This window comes from Notolepis coatsorum (assembly GCF_963971535.1).
Source record: "Notolepis coatsorum genome assembly, chromosome: 3".
Taxonomy (NCBI): Eukaryota; Metazoa; Chordata; class Actinopteri; order Aulopiformes; family Paralepididae; genus Notolepis; species Notolepis coatsorum.
The window spans coordinates 51,004,820-51,012,680 of NC_140167.1; positions in this window are offsets into that span (position 1 = coordinate 51,004,820).

The following is a 7,861-nucleotide window of genomic DNA, read 5'->3' on the forward strand; positions in this document are numbered from 1 at the left end:
CACAATCAAGCATTTCGGCGAATGTTAAAACGCCATGTAATAAACTAGGTTATCGACTGCTAAAGTCTACGTATATGAAGCCAATCGAAGGTTTAGCTAAAGAGCTAAAACCAGTAGGTCGGGCTAGCCGGGTAAGCCTGGAAGCAAGCAGACTGGGATAGTTAGCCGACAAGCTAACAAGACAAGACCAACAAATACAATAGAGTGGCCTATTTGGAGGAGGGGAAGTAAGAGGCAAGAGAGGCAATAGATACTCAAAAGCACTCGGTTGCCTCCTCGGAGAACTCCACGTCTTTGTCTGTCTTCGTCTGTCCCCGGCACTTCACCGGCGCTCAGACAAACTACACTAAATCACTAGTGAATAATGTCCCACATCTGTAGGAGCCTGGGCCCTCATTCATCAACGTGTCTTACGCACAGATTTGTGCTTACCCTGTGCGTACGATCATTTCTAAGCAAAGAGTGGGATTCATCAATTTCAACTTGAACTTGACTTTGTGCTTATGTCTACGCACAGCTCTGAGCACAGTTAGCTGATGCCCAGTGGTAGAATATATTATTACAACAAGGAAATGAGCTTCTGTGCATTAGTTTCAACACTGGCGGAGCGCAGTCAGTCAGTAGCCTACACCCCGTATATTCCGATAACGCTATATAAACCATGCTGCATTCATTCTGAGAGAAAGATCTATTATTCCAAATGCTATTTATAGGGTTTTGACCATAATTACACTACTGTTGCTATTTTACAATGAACTATAATGAATTACGGTTCATACAGAACTTCTGTATGAACCGTAATTCATTACGGTTCATACAGAACTTCTGTATGAACCGTAATTCATTATAGTTCATTGTAAAATAGCAACAGTAGTGTAATTATGGTCAAAACCCTATAAATAGCATTTGGAATAATAGATCTTTCTCTCAGAATGAATGCAGCATGGTTTATATAGCGTTATCGGAATATACGGGGTGTAGGCTACTGACTGACTGCGCTCCGCGTATCTCAACTTGTTATTATTTTGCGCACAGACCGCAGAAACACAGGAATGTTTTGATTATATTTAAAAGGCTTTACGTTAAACGAAACAAGTGGAGTTTCGAAGCTGTAAGCAGAGTCATATGAACACCCACGATATAGTGTTCTTCCCCCTTTTTACTGCATAAGAAAGAATAGAAAACGCATTGCAATGACACCAGATAGTGGACAGACTATGTATATGATGGGATTCAAGTTCGCGTTTTTGTTGATCATAGGCATGCTGTCAGAGTATGATATCTTAATCAAACATTCTAGAACATTTGTCGTCACAGATCATGTCCTAATAGAACATAGGCTATGGCATGGTCCATCGTGATATTGTGTGGACTGTTATTATTACTGTACCGGTACCACCCATTGTGACAACAGCCTTGTGAGTCCCGCACACAAACATGATGGAATTCAAGTTCATGTATTGAAAGGCAGGCTACATCATACATGCAGTGAGATTCATTGTTCTTGTATATGCTCTCGTATTATTGTTTATATAGGCTACCCAATACTGACATCAAAATAGATTGTAGTATGCCTCTAGAAATCATATGCAGCAGGTAGAAAATTGACGGGAGATCCATCGCGATTTGGAATAAAATTGAGGAGAACTTTAATCCCTGGGTATTAATCAAACAACACGGGAAAAGGCAGTCATATTCCAGCGCGGTCTTTATTAGTGTTTGCGCTGCCCAGGCAGCAATGGTTAATAGATATCATATCCGACATCACCGTTCTCATAACACGCTTCCCTCGGCTTAGTCCATTTTTCCACATTTCATGGGGGTATACCATTACCGTATATGGTTAATCGGGGCGGTTCTGGTATGCAAATACTTAAAACAGTGCACGAGCTCAAACGTAGGATCAAAGTCATATTCATCATGACAGGTGTGCGTAGAACCTGCGTACGCACGTGTGGTGAATCCCGATTTTCCTGTGCGTACACTGATTCTACATTCTGTGCTTACGTGTGGAAATAGAACATGTTCTACGTCCACGTTGATGAATGAGGGCCCTGGCCTCTGACTGTTGATAGGTCTAATTAGCAGGCCAATGCCACAGGCTGCTTGAGTCACACCCTCCTATGACTGGGGTGAACTCAGCTGTTTGTTAGATTGAGAGAATACAACAAAATGGATACAAAATGGATACTCACTTCTCTCACACTGCTTGATCAACTAAGTGCAGTCTCACTCTGCTCCCACCAGCACATATCCCATCCCACTCCTTGTCGTCCCATGTCCAATCCATATACCTCTCCCATGTCTTCTTTACAGCTAATAAGGCCCCATTACCCAGGGTTGATATAGAACAATACACAGATGCCTCATGGCATTGTTTGATTGACATCCTATTTTTTTTGTTCACTGTCAAGTGCAGAGTGAAGCAATGCACAAATTAGATACTTTTCAGAGGAAGCAAAAACAATGGATTCTTTGTACAAAAATAGAAAGGTCGATTTATTTTGGCACATAGTGATAAATAGATGAGATAGGTGCAGACAAAGGGGATCAAATATATATATTTTTTTTATTTCTTCAACCGTTGTGTGGTGTCTGGGTCTGCAGGACCTGTCTTCAATTTTTACTAAAATAAATTATAGAATTACTTTTTTTCAACCTGAGACTCCTTGGGTCATATTCTTTGAAGAACATGTAAGAGAACAGATCTGCACCCTGTGCACCCGCTCCACTGGACCCAATGGTAATACAAGTATTTATTATTATTAAACATTTGATCACATTATGTATTATTGATACATTACTTGTATTGCTAAATGTGATCTAGCAGAGGTAAATGGCAAATATGATTGAACCATATATGCTGTCTATATTGATTGTAATTGAGATACAGTTAACATATATATATATTTTATATTTTTTACATAATTGTTATGACTGTATTGTTTTAAAATCCCAGAAAGGTTGTGGGTCCACCAGACCCAGCGACAATGGGTGTAACAAAAACACTAACACCACACAAGACTTATAGACAAACTGGAACAAAGTTTGAAAGCCAATGAAGAATTCATTGTCCTCACAGTTATTTCCAGTGTTGCCTATAAACTATTAATGTGGTGTTGCAATGTGAATAGTGGTCTAAATAAAAAAAGAGTTGCCATTATTACCCTAGCTGGCCTGCAACATCTCAGCCAATCAGAGAGGTCGCCTGGTCAGTTCTCTTTTAGGAGGGGTGGGGCCTAGATGTGCTGCAGGGTCACAAGGAGTGATGTAACCTGTGTTTATTTTCAGCATATACACGTAAATGAACACACACACACACACACACGCACACGCACGCACGCACGCACGCACGCACGCACGCACGCACGCACGCACACACACACACACACACACACACACACACACACACACACACACACACACACACATTCACACAGACAGACACACTCACACACGCAACTGTAGACCGCTACTGCACATACTGTTCTGTACATGCAAACGCTTTAGCATGCAGGGTGAAGTATCGTTGACTAGATAAACACAGATGTGCTGACTGACTTGCATTTGGGTTCGAGGCTCACTGCTCGCTGCTCCCTTTCTATCAAATGCTTGTCTCCCTCATGCCCTCTTCCTAGTTTGGTCACTCCTTGACAAGTGTTGCGGTGTGTGTGTGTGTGTGTGTGTGTGTGTCTGTCTGTCTGTCTGTCTGTCTGTCTGTCTGTCTGTCTGTCTGTCTGTCTGTCTGTCTGTCTGTCTGTCTGTCTGTCTGTCTGTCTGTCTGTCTGTCTGTCTGTCTGTCTGTCTGTCTGTCTGTCTGTCTGTGTCTGTGTGTGTCTGTGTCTGTGTGTGTGTATATGTGTGTGTGTGTAAAAGAAAATATTTTAGTTTGTGCTACTGATAGGTGATAATTTGACATGGATTTGTGTAGAGTCCCTTTCTCCCCCGTGCTGGTATGACCAGTGTATGCAACCTATAGTTGACACCTACATGTCGCTCTGGGAACACACCAAATACTTCAGATGTCTTGAAGGTTTACTTGGCAACCAATGGCTGTTTTAAGGCCATGGATACACTTCCAGTTTGGGCTGAGCTAGCACAAACTCTTCATGTAGCTCAGGGGAGAGCAATGGCAACAGAACCCCAGAGGCTGTAATGAAGTCTTTCGTACGCTATTATCATGTGCTCATTGTTGTGAATGGGAGCAGTTATAGAGCCCAATTACTTCATCCACATCTATTTTTGTCATTGAATGCCTAGAGCTTGCATTTGCCTGACATTCTGTCATGACATGTGCGAGTCACAAGCGAGTCTCATGTCTATTGATTGATTGAAATCTTTATTAACAGATTGCAGAATGGGTACAATACAGAACGGCTGTATTGTACTCTATTGTTTATTGTATACCCTTTACCTTCAAGTCTCAAGCAACTCCTGAGTCACTGTGTTTAGACTCAAGCAAGTTAAGTCGAGTCACCGCTAAACATCAAGCAGGACCAGTCAAGTCATTGCGGCAGGTCAAGCGAGATACAAGTCGAGTCACCATGAAAGAAGCACTTAAAACAAGAGAGAAAGGAGTACAATGACAAGACATGTTGTGAGAATACTGCACTGAGAATACTGTTAGTTAGTCTCTACAACTATAGATGGGTATGGTTAGAATCAGGCTTGCAGTGGTGGTAGGACGGGGTAAGATGCCGTCCTAGTAGTTCACTGAGGCAGAAGTATGCGCAATCGGATGTGCACGCGCGCACACAAAAAAAAATCGTTCACAATTGTCACTGGACTCGTCGTGCCGTGCGCCAAGTACCCGGCCGGCACTTATCACCTAGACTTTGCATAATAATAGGATACCGATAGCATAACAAAGAAGAGAAGAGCCAAACCAAAATACAAGCCCTGTACCAATTGGTGGGGGTTTGCTTGATCTGTGGTCCCGACTGGCAGGATGAGACATTAAGTTGTGCTTCAGAAGGAAACTGTCCTTCTGTAAACTAAGTTACATTGTTAATTTAGTTTGTATTTACTTTCCTAGTTTAAGTTAATTCAATTAAAGAAATTGTAACTACAATTACATTTAAAACATTGTTATGCATAATAATCATCTGTTCTGTGCGCAAGCGAGGGAACATGTATGCGTGTGCGCGTCCCATATTACGACTGCACCACTGGTTAGAATTATATCAATACCAATACCACTATTCATACTACCAATTATCAATACTTCCAATTATTTGGTGAAAAATACACGTTGTTAAAATAATTATCAGTACTACTAAAAATATTTAACACAATACATTTGTTAATACAATTAAATAGATTATTTTCTCAGACAAAACATGATGATGGAACTAATTACTAAACTTAATGGGAATATGACTGTAACTGTCAGGATAGTGGACTTGTTAAAACTGACAGATCACAGTGTGTGAGGGCCAATGTTGCTGCTTACTTAAACAGCTGGTTCTCCTCAAGGTTGTTGTTTGTCTCCTTTTCTCTACATGTATACCAACGATTATGTCAGAGCACTCATGAAAATAGGCACATCGTGAAATGTGCTGATGATTATGTGATTGTTAGCCTTTTTCAAGGGCAGGAACAAGATCATGGACCCGCGGTTGATGACTTTGTGTCATGGTGTGATCAGTCATTCCTTCACCTAAATGTGGCTAAAAGCAAGGATATGATTGGTCGATTTTAGGAAGTCATCACCTACAGTAGTCCCACTTTGACTGCCATGTATGTGCAACCATGACACTTATCTATGTTTTATTGAGTCTGTCCTAACCTTCTGCATGATAGCATGGTATGGCACCTCAACTTGTCCAACAAAAATAGACTTAACAGCCTTGTCAGAGTGGCAAGTAAAATTATTGGAGTAAGTCAGGCTCAGCTTACTGACATCTACCATCAACGAGTTCTCGGGAAGGCCAATGGCATTTTGGATTGTTCTGATTGTCCCCCTGCAGAGGGAGTTTGAGTTATTGCCATCGGCAGACATTTCAGGAGCCTAAGGGAAGGACTAAGAGACTTAAGACATTTCAGGAGCCTAAGGGAAGGACTAAGAGACTTAAGACATTTCAGGAGCCAAGGACTAAGAGACTTAAGACATTTCAGGAGCCTAAGGGAAGGACTAAGAGATTTAAGACATTTCAGGAGCCAAGGACTAAGAGACTTAAGATGTTTCAGGAGCCGGAGGGAAGGACTAAGAGACTTAAGATGTTTCAGGAGCCTGAGGGAAGGACTAAGAGACGTAAGATGTTTCAGGAGCCGGAGGGAAGGACTAAGAGACTTAAGATGTTTCAGGAGCCTGAGGGAAGGACTAAGAGACTTAAGATGTTTCAGGAGCCGGAGGGAAGGACTAAGAGACTTAAGACATTTCAGGAGCCTAAGGGAAGGACTAAGAGACTTAAGATGTTTCAGGAGCCGGAGGGAAGGACTAAGAGACTTAAGATGTTTCAGGAGCCGGAGGGAAGGACTAAGAGACTTAAGACATTTCAGGAGCCTAAGGGAAGGACTAAGAGACTTAAGATGTTTCAGGAGCCGGAGGGAAGGACTAAGAGACTTAAGATGTTTCAGGAGCCTGAGGGAAGGACTAAGAGACTTAAGATGTTTCAGGAGCCTGAGGGAAGGACTAAGAGACTTAAGATGTTTCAGGAGCCTAAGGGAAGGACTAAGAGACTTAAGATGTTTCAGGAGCCGGAGGGAAGGACTAAGAGACTTAAGATGTTTTAGGAGCCGGAGGGAAGGACTAAGAGACTTAAGACATTTCAGGAGCCTAAGGGAAGGACTAAGAGACTTAAGATGTTTCAGGAGCCTGAGGGAAGGACTAAGATAATTAAGATATTTCAGGAGCCTGAGGGAAGGACTAAGAGACTTAAGATGTTTCAGGAGCCTGAGGGAAGGACTAAGAGACTTAATATGTTTCAGGAGCCTGAGGGAAGGACTAAGAGACTTAAGATGTTTCAGGAGCCTGAGGGAAGGACTAAGAGACTTAAGATGTTTCAGGAGCCGGAGGGAAGGACTAAGAGACTTAAGATGTTACAGGAGCCGGAGGGAAGGACTAAGAGACTTAAGATGTTTCAGGAGCCGGAGGGAAGGACTAAGAGACTTAAGATGTTTCAGGAGCCGGAGGGAAGGACTAAGAGACTTAAGATGTTTCAGGAGCCTGAGGGAAGGACTAAGAGACTTAAGATGTTTTAGGAGCCTGTGTTATAATCTAGTGTGGGGGCGCAACAGGACCCAGGAGCAGACAAGACAAGGCGGGCAGCGAGGAAAGGGGTCTTTATTTAACATAAAACTCAAACACAAAACAAGGGTATAAAATAACCACAAAACAAAACCTCTCGGTAACCACTGCAAGATGGAAAAAGGGAAAACTAAAATAAAAGCTCAACACACAAACACTAACAAGCAGGACTAAGATAATTAAGACGTTTCAGGAGTCCGAGGGAAGGACTAAGAGACTTTAGACGAAAGTATTTTTCTGGTCTTCATCCTCTTAGCAGTTGTTTGTATTGAGCTGTACTGTATTGTACCCATTCTGCAATCTGTTAATAAAGTTTTCAATCAATCAATCAATCAATCAGACATCCTTTGTAGCCATTGGTCTGTTGAACATTGATCCTCATATGGAGATCCAACATAAGTTATCATCGATTGTTTTTGTATTTTACTTAGACATCATCTATTGCTTCTGCACTTTACAATAGAACTGATGGATCCTTCTTTTTAACAATATCTTGTATTGTCTGATTTGTATTACATTTTTTTTTTTTATGTGTGACTGTAGTGTGGACTGCTTGGCTTATAGTGGCTGCAAACTTAATATCCCCCTATAGTGGGACAAAAAGCTGAACTG